Source organism: Hylobates moloch, unplaced genomic scaffold, assembly GCF_009828535.3.
Source record: "Hylobates moloch isolate HMO894 unplaced genomic scaffold, HMol_V3 SCAFFOLD_1, whole genome shotgun sequence".
NCBI classification, from domain to species: domain Eukaryota; kingdom Metazoa; phylum Chordata; class Mammalia; order Primates; family Hylobatidae; genus Hylobates; species Hylobates moloch.
This window is the reverse complement of record NW_026652276.1, coordinates 84,195,004-84,219,130: the sequence shown is the minus strand read 5'-3', so window position 1 is coordinate 84,219,130 and position 24,127 is coordinate 84,195,004. Positions and strand designations below refer to the sequence as shown.

The 24,127-nt window shown below is 39.7% G+C and overlaps 1 protein-coding gene and 1 pseudogene across 7 annotated transcripts in view; one reads left to right on the top strand and one right to left on the bottom strand.

The window, feature by feature from the left end:
* CCDC148 (coiled-coil domain containing 148) overlaps positions 1-24,127 on the bottom strand; it is a 308,291-nt gene that overhangs the window by 252,045 nt on the left and 32,119 nt on the right. The gene's annotated exons all lie outside the window — the stretch shown is intronic.
* Positions 11,188-23,177, top strand: LOC116810774 (heterogeneous nuclear ribonucleoprotein D-like; annotated as a pseudogene).

Sequence of the window (24,127 nt, the reverse complement as noted above, 5' to 3'; positions counted from 1 at the left end):
AGATATAGATATAGATATATAGATATATATTTTCCACAATGGCTGTACCAATTTACATCCCCACCAATAATGTCCAGGGTTCTATTTTCTCCACATCCTCACCAACTTTCTGATAATAGCCATTCTAACTGGTGTGAGGTAGTAATTCATTGTAGTTTGGATTTGCATTTTCCAAATAAGTATTAATGTTGAGTAACTTCTCAAATACTTGTCAGCCATTTGTGTGTCTTCTTTTGAGAAATGTCTATTCAGATTTTCGCCTGTTTTTTCATAGGATTATTTGTGCTTTTGCTAGTGAGTTGAGTTGTTTGAATTATATATATTATATATATATACACATATATATAGAAATATATATGTATATATATACACATATATAGAAATATATATGTGTATATATATACACATATATATATATAGAAATATATATGTGTATATATAATGTTTTTCTGGTTATTTGTCCCTTGTCCTGGAGAACCTCTGCTAGGGCAATGCAGAAGGGAAACGTGGGGTCACAGCCCCCACGCAGGAACCGACTAGTGGAACTGTGAGAAGATGTCCTCCAGACTCCGGAATGGTAGATCCACTGACAGCTTGTACCATGAGCCTGGAAAAGCAACAGACACTAAACGACAGCCCATGAAAGCCGCCAGGAGAGGGGTTATACCCTGCAAAGCCACAGGGGTGGAGCTGCCCAAGGATGTTGGAGCCTACCTCTTGCATCAGTGTGACCTGGATGTGACACATGGACTCAAGGGAGATCATTTTGGAGCTTTAAGATTTGACTGCCCCACTGGATTTCGGACTTGCGTGGGGCCTGTAGCCCCTTTGTTTTAGCCAATTTCTCCTATTTGAAATGGCTGTATTTATCCAATGCTTGTACTCCCATTGTATCTAGGAAGTAACTAGCTTGCTTTTGATTTTACAAGCTCATAGGTGGAAGGGACTTGCCTTGTCTCAGATAAGACTTTGAACTGTGGACTTTTGAGTTAATGCTGAAATGAGTTAAGACTTTGGGGGACTGTTGGGAAGGCATGATTGGTTTTTAAATGTGAGGACATGAGATTTGGCAGGGGACAGGGGCAGAATGATATGGTTTGGCTCTATGTCCCCACCCACATCTCATCATGAATGGTACTCCCATAATTCCCATGTATTGTGGGAGGGACCCGGTGGGAGATAATTGAATTGTGGGAGCAGTTTCCAATATACTGTTCTTGTGGTAGTGAATAAGTCTCACAAGGTCTGATGGTTTTATAAGAAGAAATCCCTTTCACTTGGCTCTCATTCTCTTGCCACCACCATGTAAGATGTGCTTTTCACTTTCTCCCATGATTGTGAGGCATCCCCAGCCATGTGAAACTGTGAGTCCATTAAAACTATTTTTTCCCTAGTCTTAGGTATGTCTTTATCAGCAGCTTGAAAACAGCCTAATACAATGACCTCTTCTAGAACAGTTTTTGATTTAAAGTCTATTTTGTCTAATTTAAGTGTAGCCACCCCTGCTTTTCCTCAGTTACTATTTGCATGGAATATTTTTTTCCAACCTTTCATTTTCAACCAATGTGTGTGCTTAAGAATAAAGTAAGTCTCTTGGAGACAAGATATTGCTAGATCTTGTTTTTAATCCTTTCAGCCACTCTAGCCTTTTATTAGAAAGTTTAATCCATTTATATTTAATGTAATTATTGATAAGTGAGAACTTCCTATTGTCATTTTGTTAGTTGTTTTCTGTCTGTTTTGTAGTTGCCTCTCTACCTTCCTTGCTTTCTTGATGTCTTTTTTTGTTACGAGATGATTTTTGTAGTAATTTGGTTTGATCCTTCTCTCTTATCTTTTGTGTATCAATTATAGGTTTTTTTTCTTTGTGGTTACCTTAAGGCTTGCATAAAATATCTTGTATTTATTGATTTATTTTAACTTGATAACAACTTCAATCACATACACAATCTCTATACTTTTATCACCCCTCACATACACATGTTGTGTTCTTACAGTCAGAGTTTACTTCTTTTTGTATTGTGTATCCATTAATAAATATTTTGTCTTTTAACTTTAATATTAGGGTTAAAATTTACACACCACCATTATGGTGTTAAATTATTTGTTGTCTATATATTTATCTTTGTTAGTGATATTTATGCTTTCATATGCTTTTATGTGTCTGTTTAGCATATTTTTGTTTGAAATTGAAGAACTCCCTTAAGCATTTTTCAAAGGAAAATCTAGTGGTGACAAACCCTTCAGTTTTTGTCTATCTGAGAACTATTCTAACTACTTTATTTTTAAAGGATAGTTTTGCAAGGTATCATCTTGGTTTGCAATTTTTTTTCTTTAAGTACTTTGAATATACCATCCCACTTTTCTCTGAGCTGCAAGGTTTCTGCTAAGAAGTCCACTGGTATACTTACGGAGTTCTCTTATATGTGATTCCTTTTCTGTTTGCATTCAAAATTGTCTGTCTTTGACTTTTTACAGTTATAATGTGCCTCAGAATAGACCTCTTTATTGTCAAGCTATTTGGAGTCCTTTGGGTTTCTAAAATCTGGATATCTATTTCCTATCCCAGATTTGGGAAGTTTTCAGTCATTATTTCTTTAAGTAAGCTTTTTGCCCTATTCTTTCTCTCTCTTCTCCTTCCCTATGACTCTGATAATTTGTACATTGGTTCACTTGAAAATGTCCCACAAATCCTGAAGGCTTATTTCAGTCTTTCTCGTTCTTTTTTTTTTTTCCTTCTCTGACTAAATAGTTTCAAGTAACTTGTATTTAAGTTCCCTGGTTGTTTCTTCTGCTTGATTGAGTTTGCTGTAGAAACTCTTTATTGCATTTCATTCATTACATTGTTTAGTTATAGAATTTCTGTTTCATTCTTCATTGTTATTTCTATTCCTTTGTTGAACTCATTTTGTTTATGTATTGTTTTCCTAATTTCGTTAAGTTGTCTAATTGTGTTCTCTTGTTGCACATCAAGCTTTTTTAAACAAACTATTTTAAATTTTTTGTCAGGCAATTTGTAGGTCCCCATTTCTCTGGGGTCAATTACTAAAAATTTATTGTCTTCCTTTGATGGTATCATGTTTCCTTGATTTTTCACATTCCTTGTAGTATTGTGTTGGTGTCCGTGCATTTGAAGGAGTTATTTCTTCCATACTTTATGGTCTGGCTTCGGTGGGGGGAGATCTTCACCTGTGAGTGTCTGCAAGGGTACTAGCTGGGTGGGATGTGCAGCAGTGCTGGGTGCATGGGTGCACAGTGGAATCAGGTCAGGGGCATAGGTGTGCATCAGTGCTGGGGCTGGGAGTAGTGCAGTGGCTCCAGCTCCAAAGGTCACAGAGGCAGTTCTGGCTCGGGGTGGTGCAGTGGTGTGGGCTGTGTGTAGCTCTGTCAGCTGGGGTTTTACTGACAAAGGCTGTGGGGATCCTTGGCTGAAACGGTGAAGGGTCCTGATGGAGACAACTACTGGGGTCCTCCTGCTTTCCTTTTCCACTACATCAGGAAGTTTCAGCCAAGAAGACTCTTTTTGGCACTGAGTTGTGGTGGCCTAGGTGATGAGATAACACAGGTAAAATGTTTCCGGTGCTTTTCTGTGTGCCTATCTCCAGTTGTTGTGCTACCTGGGTTGCTGTAGCTTTTAAATTGTACTCTAAAGCTCTCCTAGAGCTATTTTCATCCGTGGATAGTAAGTCATTGTTTTTGAAGGAGATGAAGAATGGGACTCCTAGTCAGTCATCTTGCTGACATCACTCCCATGAAGGTATTCTTTAAATCAACATTTCCTAAACTCCTCTCATGATTTGAGTAACTCAGAGCGCTTGTATTCTAAAAATGAAAATTCCCCAGTTCCAGCCCACAAATACTGAATCAGAATTTAAAAGAGAGAGGCATAGGAATTTTTTGAAAGAAATATTTCAGATTATTTCTATCAATAGGAAGCACTTTATGGAAAATTGCCAAAGTTATTAATAATTGATGTCCTTGTTCATCAAACAAAAACAAATGAATTAAAAACAGAAAACAAGAAATCTATGCCCTAATTTTAACAATTTTAACATAGCAATTATCCACTTAAGGCTAGGTTTGTTACTTTGTGAAATTCTGCATAATACAAATGATTAGTAAATTATAATTGTTTAAAACATTTGACCTTTATAGCAATATAAGTATTAAAAATTAGTTTTGTAATTCACATGTAGCCACATACAAAGGTTTTACTACCTAAACAATTTATCCAAACAAGGTACTAAAATAAACTTACAGAAAGTATTTGTAGAAAATGCATTTGAGTGTAGTAATTTGATGAGTTTTCATCCCTAAAGTATTAAGAAATTGTAAAGGAGTCTTAGCATAAAAAGCAAAATGTTAAAAGAAGCAGCAGGTGGTCAAGCAGTCTCTCTCAAACATATTATCCCATTAAACTAATAGTTTTTTTTTTTTTTTCACAAAAGGAATGTTTTTCTAATGTATTACAAATCACCCCAGAGAGATTATTTATAATGGTCACTTCAGTGGGCTATCCCAGCTAGTTTACTCTACAGTGCCATTTTAATAAAAACATACTGGGAGGAAATCTCTTTATAATTTAAGCCATTTAATTTTTAAAATTAATGTAAAGTAAAGCCATAGTCAACTCAATTCCACAAATATTTGATTATTATCTCATATAAATAAGCCCAGCTGTAGGTTAGCTACTAAGGATAAAGTGACCAGTAAGACACAATTCCTACCCTCAAAGAGCTATCTTGCTCTAGAACATTTTTTTCTCTTGCCTTTTTTTTTTCTTTTGAGGAAACTAAATCAGGGGTTTGCAAACTTTTTCTGTAGAAGGACAGATAGAAAATATTTTCTACTTTGCTTGTCATCAGTCTCTGTTTTAACTATTCAACTCAGTTGTGTAGCATGAGAGTTGTATAGCCAATGTGTAATTTTTAAAGCATGGTTCTAATAATAAAAATAGGCTGCTGGCCAGATTTGTCCCTTGGGCTGTAATTTGTTACCACTGGACTAAATAACTTGTGAGTGCTTATTTAATCTTTCAAATTTGTATCATATCTGCCTTACTAAACTGTTTATACCAGAAATAGTGAAAAGTAGGTATACCAAGCAGATAGGAAATTTAAAAAGGAATTACAGAAAAAACAGACCGAGATAAATCAAGGAAGCTGTTAAAGGAGAAAAGGCAGTGTCACCCAAACAGAAAGTGATACATCAATAAAGGTCAAGCTCTCTAGAGGAAATTTGAAAACTTTTAAACAGCAACAACAGTAATAGTAACATATTATGAAATAATCTACTTCTATGTAAAATCATCTTTATAGCTCTAACTTGCTTTAAAAACAGATGTGTTAAACAGGCATAAAATCTAAAATGCTTAATTATACAAATAATGCATAATTTTGTAATTAAAAATACAAATAAGCCCAAAGAAAAAAATAAATATCTCCACAAATCTTACCAAACTAGAAACACTACTGTTTTACTAAAAAAGTTTTCAAATATGTTAGAAGAGCCAAGTCTTCATAGGATTCTTCTGCAGCTTGTAGGATCAGATAGGATCAGAGCTTAATCCATTCATTCACTCCCAAAGTTCATATTTTAGAGTGCTGAATTTGCTCAAGTGGGGCAAACTGCAGTGCCCAGTGCCCAATAGCCTATCACCATAAGAATAATGTGTGCTCCACCATGGCACATGTATACATATGTAACAAACCTGCACGTTGTGCACATGTATCCTAAAACTTAAAGTATAATAAAAAAAAAGAATGTGTGCTAGGCACTATATGAGGAGCTTTCTGGAGATCATCTCATTGAATCCTTCCCACAATTCCAGAAGGCAGACACTATTATGATTATGTGCAATGTTAGAAATAAGGAATGTGAGGCATGAATGAAGTATGTGAGGCATGAATGAGGAATGAAGTAATTTACTATGGTCAAGCAGCCAATCAGTGCCAGAATGATGATATAAATCCAGAAATTTCATTTCCATCATCCATGATCTAAAACTTTAGCATTTCTCCTAAGGAAAAATAGGTACATCCAAACCCTGTGGTATAAACCTAGAGCCAGTAGTCAGACACTCCTTGCTTTCATTGAGATAGACATGAATGTAAAAAGTATAAATGTCTCTGTCACCCATAAAGAGATAATGGCAACAATATCACAATTAGCAATGATTTGGTATGTATTACTTATGAAACTCAAGGTAATAAATTTGAGTCGATAGTTTGGGGCCATAATTTAACTATTTAAGTGTGAATTTGTCCATTCTCACATTGCTGCAAAGAACTGCCTGAGACTGAGTAATTCATTAAAAAAAAAAAAGAGGCTTAATTGGCTCATGGTTTTACAGGCTGTACAGGAGGCATGGCTAGGGAGGCCTCAACAATCATGGCAGAAGGCAAAGGGGAAGCAGACACATTCTACATGGCTGGAGCAGGAGGAAGAGAGTGAAGGGTGAGGTGTTATACACTTTTAAACAACCAGATCTCAGAAGAATTCACTCACTATCATGAGAACAGCAAGAGGGAAGTGCATCCCCTTGATCCAATCACCTCCCACTGGACCCGTCCTCTAACATTAAGGATTACAATTCAACATGAGATTTGGGCAGGGACACAAATCCAAACCATAACATTCTCCCCTGGCCCCTCCCAAATCTTATGTCCTTCTCAAATTGCAAAATACAATCATCCCTTCTCAACAGTCCCCCAAGTCTTAACTCATTTCAGTATTAACTCAAAAGTCCACATTCCAAAGTCTCATCTGAGACAAGGCAAGTCCCTTCCACCTATGAGCCTGTAAAATCTAAAACAAGTTATTTATTCCCAAAATACAATGGGGTATAGGCATTACTCCCTTTCCAAAAGAGAGACATCTGCCAAAAGAAAGGAACTACAGGCCCTGTACAAGTCCAAAACCCAGCAGGGCAGTCACTAAATCTTAAAGCTCTAAAATAACCTCCTTTGACTCCATGTCTCACATTCAGGCCATACTGATGTCTGGAGGACGATGGCCCTATTCTCACAGCTCCACTATGCAGTGCCCCACTGGGGACACTGCGTGGGGGCTCCATCTCCACATTTCCCCTCTACACTGTCCTAGTGGAGGTTCTCCATGAGGGCTCTGCCCATTTAGCAGACTTCTGCCTGCACATCCAGGCTTTTCCATATATCCTCTGAAATCTAAGCATAGGCTCCCAAGCTTCAGCTCTTGTCCTCTGTGCACCTGCAGGCTTAACACCACATGGAAGCTTCCAAGGCTTGTGGCTTACACCCTCTGGAGGAGTGGCCGGAGACATATCTGGGACCCTTTTAGCCATGGCTGGAGCTGGAGTGGCTGAGACACAGGGAGCAGTGTCCCACGGCTGCACAGGGGAGCAGGGCCCTGGGCCCAGCCCAGGAAACCATTCTTCCCTTTTAGGCCTCCAGGGCTGTGATGGGAGGGGCTGCCACGAGGTCTCTGAAATGCCTTGAAGGCATTTTCCCTATTTTCTTGGCTATTAACATTTGGCTCCTCTTTACCTAGGCAAATTTTTGCAGCCAGCTTGAAGTTCCAGTTTCAGATCATCTCTGCTCACACATATGAGCATATCCTGTTAGAAGAAGCCAGGCCACATCTTGAATGCTTTGCTGCTTAGAAATTTCTTCTGCCAGATACCCTAAATTCTCTCTCTCAAGTACACAGTTCAACAGATTCTTAGAGCTGGGGCACAATGCTGTCTGTCTTTGCTAAAAGCCTAACGACAGTGACCTTTGCTCCAGTTCCCAATAAGTTCCCCATCTCCACCTGAGACGACATCAGCCTCATTGTCCATATTACTGTCAGCATTTTGGTCACAACAACTGAACAAGTCTCTATGAAATTCCAAGCTTTTCCTAATCTTTCTGTCTTCTTCTGAGCCCTCTGCACTCTTCCAACCTGTCTGTCTTTACCCAGTTTCAAAGTCACTTCCACATTTTCAGGTATCTTTACAGCAATGCCCCACTTCTCAGTACCAATTTTCTGTATTCGTCCAGTCTCATATCGCTATAAAGAACTAATGGAGACTGAGTAATTTATAAAGAAAAGAGGTTTAATTGGCTCACAGTTCTGCAGGCTGTACAGGAAACATGGCTAGGAAGGCCTTAAGAAACTTACAATCATGGCAGAAGGGGAGGCAGACACATTCTACATGGCTGGAGCAGGAGGAAGAGAGCAAAGGGAGAGGTGCTATATACTTTTAAACAACCAGATATCATGAGAATTCACTCAATATCACAAGAACAGCAAGGGGGAATTCCATCCTCATGACCCAATTACTTTTTACCAGTTCCCCCCTCCAACACTGGGGATTACAATTCAACATGAGATTTGGGCAGGGACACAAATCCAAACTATATCAAGGTGTCTGAATAGTCAGTTGTTCTGAACTTTCTTTGGAACCCAAACACTTTGTAAATGTAACAACAGCCACAGATAATTCCCTCAAAGGAGTGCAAATAAGCATACTGTGGTGGCCCTGGAAGTGTACCACCTAGATCTCCTTCATAGAACTCCTGCTAGGAGCTGAGCTGATGGACAGCCCCAGCTACTACCCCTTGGATTCATGACTGCTCATAGCACTTGCCCTAGGGCTGCTTGGAGCCAATAACTAAGCATGGAAGAGGTAATAGTGCCAGTACCTTTGTGCTCAATATAGGATGCTTCCAATAAGCAAATTTTGCTTGGGGACTCCACATTAGCTTGGATGAGATTTTCTTAGAACTATACTGCAGTCTGAGGCCTCCAACCAAATCCTCCTTCCCCTCTCTCCTTTCACAGATGCCAGACCTGCCTTGTGGTCTCAAGGCTCTTGCCTTCTATTCCTCCTCCCTCTCCTTTACCCTCCACATGCACTCCCCCATAAATTAAGCTTGTCTAATTCTGTCTTGTTGTCTATTCCTTGGAGGACCTGAAATAATCACAGGTGTGTAAAACATTGTGCATTTTTTCAAAGGATTAGTGGAACCCTGAAGCTCATTTGTAGATCCACCTGAGGTATAAAGACACCAGGTTAAGAACCTTAGCAGGTGGTACAATTAAAGGTAATTAAAAGATGGATACCAAGCCAATTTTTTGCATCATTCTGCTCTTATAAAACTTTGGCAAATGATTTTTTAAAAAATATGCATAGTTCAAATCTGAAACAACTATATTTAAATACTTGTTAAATTATAGTAATCTATTATTTTTTTAAAAATCAAATAGGTAACAAGAGAACCATTAAAACACCATAAATTTTAAAATCCCTTCAGTGTTTTTTTTTAGTTTTCTGGAAAGAACATCATACCCTGTAATACTAAAGCCTGAGCTCAAATCCTAGTTTACCCAGGCTTGCTGATTAACCTCCTACAAATCACTTAACTTTTCTGGGTTCAAATTGCCATATCTCTAAAATGAAGGGGTTGGACTAGGTAATTTCTAAGGAATCTTTCCATTCTAAAATTTTATGATAATATATGGTTTGCTCTGTGGCATAATTAATAGTATCAAGAAGGCAAAACTAACTCTAAGGCCAATATAATAACATCAGTAATGTCATTTCAGAAGAAACTGAAGGAAAAATTAAATGTATTTAAAATCCTCAAGGTCTGGGCTCTGCCTCCTCTTCCAGCCTTAAAAGCTATCCTAGTAACACCTTCTTTCTGTTCCTGGTATCTCCCAAGTTCATTTCTGCCTCCAAGTCTGTTGCATTTGTTTGGGAAGTAGTTCCCAAAGGCTAGTTCCTTCTCCTAGTTCAGGTCTTGTTTCAAAAGTCACATCTACCAGAAGATCTTATGTGACAATCCTGTCCAAGATAACATCCCCAATCCCCAACTGTTTTTCTCAGAACACTCTCTTATATCATCTTACAAACAATTATCACTATTTTTTTTTGGTTGCTTGTCTGTCTTTCCTCACTAGAATAGAAGCTCTGTGGAGCAAACATATTTTCTGTCTTGTTTATCATATATCTCTTAGAATAATGCCTGGCATATAGGAAGCACACAATAAACGTGTTTTAATGAACAAATGAGTGAATCAATGACTGAATCAATACGTGCATGCTAACAGAAAACAAAATTGTAATTTTTAGAACAGTGAAAGTATAAAAATCACCCCCCATTCCATTTTTTAGGGTTATATAGAAGCAGAAACTTGGCTTTGCATGCTGTATTTCATAATCAGAGAAGATAATAACCCAAATGTGTGCCAGGAGTAGCATTAGGTTTAGCTTTGGACTGGGTTTTTTCCTGTGGGACATCAATAGAATTGTATGATGATCAATACTAAGACCATGTTCTAACTAATTGAGCTCACAGGCATAAACTACTCAGCTTTTAATATTTGGAAACAAGCAAGCATCAAAATAATTCTATTGACTTCCAAAGAACTAAAACTCACAATGCCTAATTTTAAAAAGTCATCAAATAGCTCTATGAAAATTTAATTACTATGGAAAGGTTATATTAAGAATGAGTCACTGAAGTTTTAAAAAACCTTTTTTACAAGTTAGTTTTGTGATTGAGTTTTATGTCACAAAGACCAAGAAACAGCCAAATGTGAAGTCAACTCTCAATTTTCCACGACAAAACCAGGAATTAGCTCGTGAAGAAGTAGTAGGCAGGGTATATGTTGGTTTTGGTGCTTCAGAGATCCTGGCCTTGCCACTTACTAACTATGGCTTTGAACAATTTGCTTAATTTCTCTGGGTCTCAATTTTTTAATTTGTAAAATAGGATTAGTAATGTTTGCATGCTTGTTTTGGAGATTAGTAATACTCTAAAGCACTAAACATAGAGCTAGGAACATATGAGATAATATAAGGTAGCTAAGCCAAACAATAAAAATACATTGACTACTTAAGTCTATGGTAATCAGGAGTATGTGTGAGAAAGGGGATAGATGTCAGAACTACCTCTACAATCCCATTTCCCTCATTAGAAACTGGATAACCATCCCCTCCTTTGTGAAAATATACAATCTATACAGTTGAAAGCTGAAATATTTTGAAAGTAGGCCTTTCCCCACCCCTAGAAAGAAAAATTTCCCCACCCCTAGAAAGAAAAACTGGAACCAGGAGGTGAATCTTTTAACCATATTAAATACAGAAATACTCGATCTGATATCACTACCGCAGCAACCCAGACTGCATGCCAGTACCTCTCTGCTGACAACTCCTCCACTATGGAGGACATGAACAAACACAGCTATAGAATTCACAGAGGGACCCAAGATGAATGCAAGCAAGAATGAGGAAGATGATAGTAAAATGTGTATTAGAGGTTTGAGCTGGGATAAAAGCAAAAAAGATGTGATTGAATACTTAATTTGGGGAAGTTGTAGACTGCACAATTAACACACATCCAATCACTGGGAGATAAAGGGATTTGGATTTGTGCTTTTCAGAGATGCTGCTAGTGTTGATAAGGCTTTGGAACTGAAAGAACACAAACTGGATGGCAAATTGATAGACTCCAAGAGAACCAAAGCTTTAAAAGGGAAAGAATCTCCGTGCTGAGAGAACCACTACTCTCCTCAAAGCTGTCAGACCAGGGACATTTAAGTCTGCAGAAGTTTCTGCTGCCTTTTGTTCAGCTACGCCCTGCCCCCAGAGGCGGAGTCTACAGAGGCAGGCGGGCCTTCTTGAGCTGTGGTGGGCTCCACCCAGTTCAAGCTTCCCTATTTATTTACCTATTCAAGCCTCAGCTGGCGGGCACACCTCCCCCAGCCTCCCTGCTGCCTTGCAGTTCCATCTCAGACTGTTGTGCTAGCAATGAGCAAGGCTCCCTGGGCCTGGGACCCTCCAAGCCAGGCATGGGATATAATCTCCTGGCGTGCCGTTTGCTAAGACCATTGGAAAAGTGCAGTATTAGGGTGGGAGTGACCCAATTTTCCAGGTGTCATCTGTCACAGCTTCCCTTGGCTAGGAAAGGGAATTCCCTGACCCCTTGCACTTCCCAGGTGAGGTGATGCCAAGCCCTGCATCGGCTCTGGCTCAGTGGGCTGCAAACACTGTCCTGTACCCACTGTCCAAAAAGCCCCAGTAGGGGCCGACTGACACCTCCACGGCCGGGTGACCCTCTTAGATAAAGCTTCCAGAGGAAGGATCAGGCAGGAGCATGTCCTGTTCTGCAATATTCACTGTTTTGCAGCCTCCGGTGGTGATACCCAGGCAAACAGGGTCTGAGGTGGACCTCCAGCAAACTTCAATAGACCTGCAGCTCAGGGTCCTGACTGTTAGAAGGAAAACTAACAAACAGGACATCCACACCAAAACCCCATCTGTATGTCACCATCATCAAAGACGAAACGTAGATAAAACCACAAAGATGGGGAGAAACCAGGGCAGAAAAGCTGAAAATTCGAAAAATCAGAGTGCCTCTTCTCCTCCAAAGGAACGCAGCTCCTCACCAGCAATGAAACAAAGCTGGAAGGAGAATGACTTTGACGAGTAGAGAGAAGAAGGCTTCAGACCATCAAACTTCTCCGAGGTAAAGGAGGATGTTTGAGCCCATTGCAAAGAAGCTAAAAACCTAGAAAAAAGATTAGACGAATGGCTAACTACAATAACCAGTGTAGAGAAGTCCTTAAATGACCAAATGCAGCTGAAAACCATGGTATGAGAACTACATGACACATGCACAAGATTCAGTAGCCGATTCCATCACCTGGAAGAAAGGGTTTCAGTGATTGAAGATCAAATGAATGAAATGAAGCGAGAAGAGAAGTTTGGCAAAAAAAGAGTAAAAAGAAATGAACATAGCCTAAAAGAAATATGGGACTACGTGAAAAGACCAAATCTACATTTGATTGGTGTACCTGAAAGTGACAGGAAGAATGGAACCAAGCTGGAAAACACTCTGCAGGATATTATCCAGGAGAACTTCCCCAACCTAGCAAGGGAGGCCAACATTCAAATTCAGGAAATACAGAGAATGCCACAAAGATACTCCTCAAGAAGAGGAACTCCAGGACACATAATGGTCAGATTCACCAAGGTGGAAATGTTAAGGGCAGCCAGGGAGAAAGGGTGGGTTACTCCCAAAGGGAAGCCCATCAGACTAACAGCTGATTTCTCGGCAGAAACTCTACAAGCCAGAAGTGAGTGGGGGTAAATATTCAACATTCTTAATGAAAAGAATCTTTAGCCCAGAATTTCATATCCACCCAAACTAAGCTTCATAAGTGAAGGAGAAATAAAATCCTTTACAGACAAGCAAATGCTGAGAGATTTTGTCACTACCAGGCCTGTCTTACAAGAGCTCCAAAAGGAAGCACTAAACATGGAAAGAAACAACCAGTACCAGCCACTGTAGAAACATGCCAAATTGTAAAGACCATTGATGCTAGGAAGAAACTGCATCAAATAAAGAGCAAAATAACTACCTAACATCATAATGACAGGATCAAATTCACACAAACAATATTAACCATAAATGTAAATGGGCTAAATGCTTCAATTAAAATACACAGACTGGCAAATTGGATAAAGAGTCAAGACCCATCAGTGTGCTGTATTCAGGAGACCCATCTCACGTGCAGAGACACACATAGGCTCAAATTAAAGGGATGGAGGAAGATCTACAAAGCAAATAGAAAACAAAAAAAAGCAGGTGTGGCAATCCTAGTCTCTGATAAAACAGACTTTAAACCAACAAAGATCAGAAGAGACAAAGAAGGCCATTACATAATGGTAAAGGGATCAATTCAACAAGAAGAGCTAACTACACTAAATATATACGCACTCCGTACAGGTGCACCCAGATGCATAAAGCAAGTTCTTAGAGACCTACAAAGAAACTTAGACTCTCACACAATAATAATGGGAGACTTTAACACCCCACTGTCAACATTAGACAGATCAATGAGACAGAAAGTTAACAAGGGTATACAGGAATAGAACTCAGCTCTGCACCAAGCAGACATAATAGACATCTACAGAACTCTCCACCCCAAATCAACAGAATATACATTCTTTTCAGCACCACATAGCACTTATTCCAAAGTTGACCACATAGTTGGAAGTAAAGCACTCCTCAGCAAATGTAAAAGAACAGAAATTATAATAAACTGTCTCTCAGACCACAGTGCAATCAAACTAGAACTCAGCATTAAGAAACTCACTCAAGGGGGTGGAGCCAAGATGGCCGAATAGGAACAGCTCTGGTCTACAGGTCCCAGCCGGAGCGACACAGAAGACGGGTGATTTCTACATTTCTGTTTGAGGTACCGGTTTCATCTCACTAGGGAGGGCTAAACAGTGGGTGCAGGACAGTTGGTGAAGCGCACTGTGCGCGAGCCGAAGCAGGGCAAGGCATTACCTCACTCAGGAAGTGCAAGGGGTCAGGGAGTTCCCTTTCCTAGTCAAAGAAAGGGGTAACAGACGGCACCTGGAAAATCTGGTCAGTCCCACCCTAATACTGCACTTTTCCAACAGGCCTGGAAAACAGCACACTAAGAGATTGTGTCCCGCACCTGGCTCGGAGGGTCCTATGCCCACGGAGTCTCACTGATTGCTAGCACAGCAGTCTGAGATCAAACTGCAAGGCGGCAGCGAGGCTGGGGGAGGGGGGCCCGCCATTGCCCAGGCTTGCTTAGGTAAACAAAGCAGCCAGGAAACTCGAACTGGGTGGAGCCCACCACAGCTCAAGGAGGTCTGCCTGCCTCTGTAGGCTCCACCTCTGGGGGCAGGGCACAGACAAACAAAAATTCAGCAGGAACCTCTGCAGACTTAAATGTCCTTGTCTGACTGACAGCTTTGAAGAGAGTAGTGGTTCTCCCACCACGCAGCTGGAGATCTGAGAACGGACAGACTGCCTCCTAAAGTGGGTCCCTGACCCCCAAGCAGCCTAACTGGGAGGCACCCCCCAGTAGGGACAGACTCACACCTCACTCGGCCAGGTACTCCTCTGAGACAAAACTTCCAGAGGAACTATCAGACAGCTGAATTTGTGGTCTCCTGAAAATCCGCTGTTCTGCAGCCACCGCTGCTGACACCCAGCCAAACAGGGTCTGGAGTGGACCTCTACTAAACTCCAACAGACCTCCAGCTGAGGGTCCTGTCTGGTAGAAGGAAAACTAACAAACAGAAAGGACATCCACACCAAAAACCCATCTGTACATCACCATCATCAAAGACCAAAAGTAGATAAAACCACAAAGATGGGGAAAAAACAGAGCAGGAAAACTGGAAACTCTAAAAAGCAGAGCACCTCTCCTCCTCCAAAGGAACGCAGTTCCTCACCAGCAATGGAACAAAGCTGGATGGAGGATGACTTTGATGAGTTGAGAGAAGAAGGCTTCAGACGATCAAACTCTCCGAGCTATCGGAGGAAATTCAAAACAACAGCAAAGAAGTTAAAAACTTTGAAAAAAAATTAGACGAATGGAAAACTAGAATAACCAATAGAGAGAAGGGCTTAAAGGAGCTGATGGAGCTGAAAGCCAAGTATCCAGAACTACGCGAAGATTGCAGAAGCCTCAGTAGCAGATGTGATCAACTGGAAGAAAGGGTATCGCTGATGGAAGATGAAATGAATGAAATGAAGCGAGAAGGGAAGTTTAGAGAAAAAAGAATAAAAAGAAATGAACAAAGCCTCCAAGAAATTTGGGACTATGGGAAAAGACCAAACCTACGTCTGATTGGTGTACTGAAAATGACAGGGAGAATGGAACCAAGTTGGAAAACACTCTGCAAGATATTATCCAGGAGAACTTCCCCCAATTTAGCAAGGCAGGCCAACATTCAGATTCAGGAAATACAGAGAACGCCACAAAGATACTCCTCGAGAAGAGCAACTCCAAGACACATAATTGTCAGATTCACCAAAGTAGAAATGAAGGAAAAAATGTTAAGGGCAGCCAGAGAGAAAGGTCAGGTTACCCACAAAGGGAAGCCCATCAGACTAACAGCTGTTCTCTCGGTAGAAACTCTACAAGCCAGAAGAGAGTGGGGGCCGATATTCAACATTGTTAAAGAAAAGAATTTTCAACCCAGAATTTCATATCCAGCCGAACTAAGCTGAATAAGTGAAGGAGAAATAAAATACTTTACAGACAGGCAAATGCTAAGTCATTTTGTCACCACCAGGACGGCTCTAAAAGAGCTCCTGAAGGAAGCACTAAACATGGAAAGGAACAACCAGTACCAGCCACTGCAAAAACATGCCAAACTGTAAAGACCATCGAAGCTAGGAAGAAACTGCATCAAATAACGAGCAAAATAACCAACTAACATCATAATGACAGGATCAGATTCACACATAACAATATTAACTTTAAATGTAAATGGGCTAAATGCTCCAATTAAAAGACACAGACTAGCAAACTGGATAAGGAGTCAGGACCCATCAGTGTGCTGTATTCAGGAAACCCATCTCACGTGCAGAGACACACATAGACTCAAAATAAAGGGATGGAGGAAGATCTATCAAGCAACTGGAAAACAAAAAAAGGCAGGGGTTGCAATCCTAGTCTCTGATAAAATAGACTTTAAACCAACAAAGATCATAAGAGACAAAGAAGGCCATTACATAATGGTAAAGGGATCAATTCAACAAGAAGAGCTAACTATCCTAAATATATATGCACCCAACACAGGAGCACCCAGATTCATAAAGCAAGTCCTCAGGGACCTACAAAGGGACTTAAACTCCCACACAATAATAATGGGAGATTTTAACACCCCACTGTCAGCATTAGACAGATCAACGAGACAGAAAGTTAACAAGGATATCCAGGAATTGAACTCAGCTCTACATAAAGTGGACCTAATAGACATCTACAGAACTCTCCACCCCAAGTCATCAGAATATACATTTTTTTCAGCACCACACCACACCTATTCCAAAATTGACCACATAGTTGGAAGTAAAGCTCTCCTCAGCAAATGTAAAAGAACAGAAATTATAACAAACTGTCTCTCAGACCACAGTGCAATCAAACTAGAACTCAGGATTAAGAAATTCACTCAAAACCGCTCAACTACATGGAAACTGAACAACCTGCTCCTGAATGACTATTGGGTACATAATGAAATGAAGGCAGAAATAAAGATGTTCTTTGAAACCAACGAGAACAAAGACACAACATACCAGAATCTCTGGGACACATTCAAAGCAGTGTGTAGAGGGAAATTTATAGCACTAAATGCCCACAAGAGAAAGCAGGAAAAATCCAAAATTGACACCCTAACATCACAATTAAAAGAACTAGAAAAGCAAGAGCAAACACATTCAAAAGCTAGCAGAAGGCTACAAATAACTAAAATCAGAGCAGAACTGAAGGAAATAGAGACACAAAAATCCCTTCAAAAAATTAATGAATCCAGGAGCTGGTTTTTTGAAAAGATCAACAAAATTGATGGACCGCTAGCAAGACTAATAAAGAAGAAAAGAGAGAAGAATCAAATAGATGCAATAAAAAACAAAAAAGGGGATATCACCACCGATCCCACAGAAATACAATCTACCATCAGAGAATACTACAAACACCTCTATGCAAATAAGCTAGAAAACCTAGAAGAAATGGATAAATTCCTCGACAAATACACCCTCCCAAGACTAAACCAGGAAGAAGTTGAATCTCTGAATAGACCAATAACAGCTTCTGAAATTGTGGCAATAATCAATAGCTTACCAACCAAAAAGAGTCCAGGACCTGATGGATTCACAGCTGAATTCTACCAGAGGTACAAGGAGGAACTGGTACCATTCCTTCTGAAACTATTCCAATCAATAGAAAAAGAGGGAATCCTCCCTAACACATTTTATGAAGCCAGCATCATCCTGATACCAAAACCTGGCAGAGACATAACCAAAAAAGAGAATTTCAGACCAATATCCTTGATGAACATTGATGCAAAAATCCTCAATAAAATACTGGCAAACCGAATCCAGCAGCACATCAAAAAGCTTATCCACCATGATCAAGTGGGCTTCATCCCTGGGATGCAAGGCTGGTTCAACATACGCAAATCAATAAATGTAATCCAGCATATAAACAGAACCAAAGACAAAAACCACATGATTATCTCAATAGATGCAGAAAAGGCCTTTGACAAAATTCAACATCTCTTCATGCTAAAAACTCTCAATAAATTAGGTATTGATGGGACATATCTCAAAATAATAAGAGCTATCTATGACAAACCCACAGCCAATATCATACTGAATGGGCAAAAACTGGAAGCATTCCCTCTGAAAACTGGCACAAGACAGGGATGCCCTCTCTCACCGCTCCTTTTCAACATAGTGCTGGAAGTTCTGGCCAGAGCAATCAGGCAGGAGAAGGAAATAAAGGGCATTCAATTAGGAAAAGAGGAAGTCAAATTGTCCCTGTTTGCAGATGACATGATTGTATATCTAGAAAACCCCATTGTCTCAGCCCGAAATCTCCTTAAGCTGATTAGCAACTTCAGCAAAGTCTCAGGATACAAAATTAATGTACAAAAATCACAAGCATTCTTGTACACCAATAACAGACAAACAGAGAGCCAAATCATGAGCGAACTCCCATTCACAATTGCTTCAAAGAGAATAAAATACCTAGGAATCCAACTTACAAGGGATGTGAAGGACCTCTTCAAGGAGAACTACAAACCACTGCTCAATGAAATCAAAGAGGATACAAACAAATGGAAGAACATTCCGTGCTCATGGGTTGGAAGAATCAATATCGTGAAAATGGCCATACTGCCCAAGGTCATTTATAGATTCAATGCCATCCCCATCAAGCTACCAATGACTTTCTTCACCGAATTGGAAAAAACTACTTTAAAGTTCATATGGAACCAAAAAAGAGCCCGCATCGCCAAGTCAATCCTAAGCCAAAAGAACAAAGCTGGAGGCATCACGCTACCTGACTTTAAACTATACTACAAGGCTACAGTATCCAAAACAGCATGGTACTGGTACCACAACAGAGACATAGATCAATGGAACAGAACAGAGCCCTCAGAAATGATGCCGCATAGCTACAACTATCTGATCTTTGACAAACCTGACAAAAACAAGAAATGGGGAAAGGATTCCCTATTTAATAAATGGTGCTGGGAAAACTGGCTAGCCATATGTAGAAAGCTGCAACTGGATCCCTTCCTTACACCTTATACAAAAATTAATTCAAGATGGATTAAAGACTTATATGTTAGACCTAAAACCATTAAAATCCTACAAGAAAACCTAGGCAATACCATTCAGGACATAGGCGTGGGCAAGGACTTCATGTCTAAAACACCAAAAGCAATGGCAACAAAAGCCAAAATCGACAAATGGGATCTCATTAAACTAAAGAGCTTCTGCACAGCAAAAGAAACTATCATCAGAGTGAACAGGCAACCTACAGAATGGGAGAAAATTTTTGCAACCTACTCATCTGACAAAGGGCTAATATCCAGAATCTACAATGAACTCAAACAAATTTACAAGAAAAAAACAAACAACCCCATCAAAAAGTGGGCAGAGGACATGAACAGACACTTCTCAAAAGAAGACATTTATGCAGCCAGAAAACACATGAAGAAATGCTCATCATCACTGGCCATCAGAGAAATGCAAATCAAAACCACAGTGAGATACCATCTTACACCAGTTAGAATGGCCATCATTAAAAAATCAGGAAACAACAGGTGCTGGAGAGGATGTGGAGAAATAGGAACACTTTTACACTGTTGGTGGGACTGTAAACTAGTTCAACCATTGTGGAAGTCAGTGTGGCGATTCCTCAGGGATCTCGAACTAGAAATACCATTTGACCCAGCCATCCCATTACTGGGTATATACCCAAAGGACTATAAATCATGCTGCTATAAAGACACATGCACACGTATGTTTATTGCGGCACTATTCACAATAGCAAAGAGTTGGAACCAACCCAAATGTCCAACAACGATAGACTGGATTAAGAAAATGTGGCACATATACACCATGGAATACTATGCAGCCATAAAAAATGATGAGTTCGTGTCCTTTGTAGGGACATGGATGAAACTGGAAAACATCATTCTCAGTAAACTATCACAAGGACAAAAAACCAAACACCGCATGTTCTCACTCATAGGTTCATGGACACAGAAAGGAATCACACCCGGACTTGTGGGGGGGGGGAAGGAGGACACATTGGAATACACCAAATCTAAAGGACGATTGAAAATCTAGAAGAAATGGATAAATTCCTTGACAAATATACCCTCCCAAGACTAAACCAGGAAGAAGTTGAATCTCTGAATAGACCAATAACAGGTTCTGAAATTGTGGCAATAATCAATAGCTTACTAACCAAAAACAGTCCAGGACCTGATGGATTCACAGCCGAATTCTACCAGAGGTACAAGGAGGAACTGCTACCATTCCTTCTGAAACTACTCCAATCGATAGAAAAAGAGGGAATCCTCCCTAACACATTTTATGAAGCCAACATCGTCCTGATACCAAAGCCTGGCAGAGACATAACCACAAAAGAGAATTTCAGACCAATATCCTTGATGAACATTGATGCATAAATGCTCAATAAAATACTGGCAAACCAAATCCAGCAGCACATCAAAAAACTTATCCACCACGATCAAGTGGGCTTCATCCCTGGGATGCAAGGCTGGTTCAACATATGCAAATCAATAAATGTAATCCATCATATAAACAGAACCAAAGACAAATCCAAATGATTATCTCAACAGATGCAGAAAAGGCCTTTGACAAAATTCAACAACCTTCATGCTAAAAACTCTCAATAAATTAGGTATTGATGGGATGTATCTCAAAATAATAAGAGCTATCTATGACAAACCCACAGCCAATATCATACTGAATGGGCAAAAACTGGAAGCATTCCCTTTGAAAACTGGCAAAACGCAGGGATGCCCTCTCTCACCACTCCATTCAACACAGTGTTGGAAGTTCTGGCCAGAGCTATCGGGCAGGAGAAAGAAATAAAGGGTATTCAATTAGGAAAAGAGGAAGTCAAATTGTCCCTGTTTCCAGATGACATGATTGTATATCTAGAAAACCCCATCATCTCAGCCCAAAATCTCCTTAAGCTGATAAGCAACTTCAGCAAAGTCTCAGGATACAAAATCAATGTACAAAAATCACAAGCATTCTTGTACACCAATAACAGACAAACAGAGAGCCAAATCATGAGTGAACTCCCATTCACAATTGCTTCAAAGAGAATAAAATACCTAAAAATCCAACTTACAAGGGACGTGAAGGACCTCTTCAAGGAGAACTACAAACCACTGCTCAATGAAATAAAAGAGGATGCAAACAAATGGAAGAACATTCCATGCTCATGGGTAGAAAGAATCAATATCGTGAAAGTGGCCATACTGCCCAAGGTAATTTATAGATTCAATGCCATCCCCATCAAGCTACCAATGACTTTCTTCACAGAATTGGAAAAAAACTACTTTAAAGTTCATATGGAACCAAAAAAGACCTCACATTGCCAAGACAATCCTAAGCCAAAAGAACAAAGCTGGAGGCATCATGCCACCTGACTTCAAACTATACTACAAGGCTACAATAACCAAAACAGCATGGTACTGGTACCAAAACAGAGATATAGACCAATGGAACAGAACAGAGCCCTCAGAAATAATGCTAAACATCTACAATCATCTGATCTTTGACAAACCTCACAAAAACAAGCAATGGGGGAAGGATCCTTATTTAATAAATGGTGCTGGGAAAACTGACTATCCATATGTAGAAAGCTGAAACTGGATCCCTTCCTTACACCTTATACAAAAATTAATTCAAGATGGATTAAAGACTTAAATGCTAGTCCTAAAACCGTAAAAACCCTAGAAGAAAACCTAGGCAATACCATTCAGGACATAGGCATGGGCAAGGACTTCATGTCTAAAACACCAAAAGCAATGGCAACAAAAGCCAAAATTGACAAATGGGATCTAATTAAAATAAAGAGCTTCTGCACAGCAAAAGAAACTACCATCAGAGTGAACAGGCAACCTACAGAATGGGAGAAAATTTTTGCAATCTACTCATCTGACAAAGGGCTAATATCCAGAATCTACAAAGAACTTAAACAAATTTACAAGAAAAAATCAAACAACCCCATCAAAAAGTGGGTGAAGGATACGAACAGACACTTCTCAAAAGAAGACATTTATGCAGCCAAAAGACACATGAAAAAATGCTCATCATCACTGGCCATCAGAGAAATGCAAATCAAAACCACAATGAGATACCATCTCACACCAGTTAGAATGGCCATCATTAAAAAGTCAGGAAACAACAGGTGCTGGAGAGGATGTGGACAAATAGGAACACTTTTACACTGTTGGTGGGACTGTAAACTAGTTCGACCATTGTAGAAGACGTGTGGCAATTCCTCAAGGATCTAGAACTAGAAATATCATTTGACCCAGCCATCCCATTACTGGGTATATACCCAAAGGATTATAAATCATGCTGCTATAAAGACACATGCACACGTATGTTTATTGCAGCACTATTCACAATAGCAAAGCCTTGGAACCAACCCAAATGTCCATCAGTGATAGACTGGATTAAGAAAATGTGGCACATATACACCATGGAATACTATGCAGCCATAAAAAATGATGAGTTCATGTCCTTTGTAGAGACATGGATGAAGCTGGAAACCATCATTCTCAGCAAACTATCACAAGGACAGAAAACCAAACACGGCATTTTCTCACTCATAGGTGGGAATTGAACAATGAGAACACTTGGACACAGGGTGGGGAACATCACACACTGGGGCCTGTCATGGGGTGAGGCAAGGGGGGAGGGATAGCATTAGGAGATATACCTAATGTAAACGACGAGTTAATGGGTGCAGCACACCAACATGGCACATGTATACCTATGTAACAAACCTGCACGTTATGCACATGTACCCTAGAACTTAAAGTATAATAATAAAAAAAGGGAAAGAATCCCCCAAAAAGGGTTTTGTGGGTGGATTGAGCCAAGAAACTTCTGAAAAACAAATTAAAGAATATATTAGAGCCTTTGGAAAGTTTGAAAATATTGAAATTCCCATGGATACAAAAACAAATAAAAGAAGATTTTGTTTTCTCACATATATAGATGAAGATCCAGTAAAGAAATTGTTAGACAGCAGATTATTATCAAATTGGTTCTGGGAAGTGTGAAATCATAGTTGCACAACCCAAAGAGATATAGAAGCTGCAACACCAAAACAAAAAGGAAGAACAGGTTGCTGCAACCAGTGAATGAGGGGGCCCTAGGGGTTTGTGACCAAGGTCAAGGCATAACTGGAATCAATGATCTAGTGACTACTATGATCGCGGATATGGGAATTACAATAGTGCCTATGGTGGTGATCAAAACTGTAGTGGCTATGGCAGATATGATCATGCTGGGTATAGCTATAGGAACCATGACTATGCACAGGTGTATGCAGACTATAGTGGCCAAAAGAGCACTTATCGCAAGGCATCTCCAGGGGGTGGCAATCACTAAAACAATCACCAGCCATACTAAAGGAGGACATTGGAGAAAACAGGAGGAGATGGTGCTAAAATAATCCATTTTGCAGGATGACATTGAAGATTGGCCTTTTGTTGATCTAAGACGATTATTTTGTAAAAGACTTTCTAGTGTACAAGACACAATTGTGTCTAACTGTATATAGCTGCCAATTCATGTTCTTTGTTTTTACTTTGCCCTTTGCTATCTATGTTATGACTCAATGTGGATTTGTGTTTATACACATTTTATTTGTATGATTTTATATTAAACCTCAAATAAATGCTTCCTTATGTGATTATTTTTCTGTGTCAGGTACCACATAGCTCCATAAAAATATAATTTTAAATAAGCGATAATTAAGGCACAGTTTGTTGTGCGGGGAGAATTGATCCATAGGGAGAAAGAGTGGTCCTTTATAAATAGCCAGCCACAGTGTCAGTCTGTTTCCCAATATGTAGATATATTCCATGCTCTTAAGGCTTCATCTCTCTGTTAACTGAAGTTTCCACCACATCTTTGGATGATGTTCTTTCCCCTCTGGATATCTGAAGACACTGTCCTGAGACAAAGTCACAGTGTTGTGATCACTGGAAGCTTTCTAGTAGACCATGTGTCCTCTGGATTGTAACATAATGATTGTT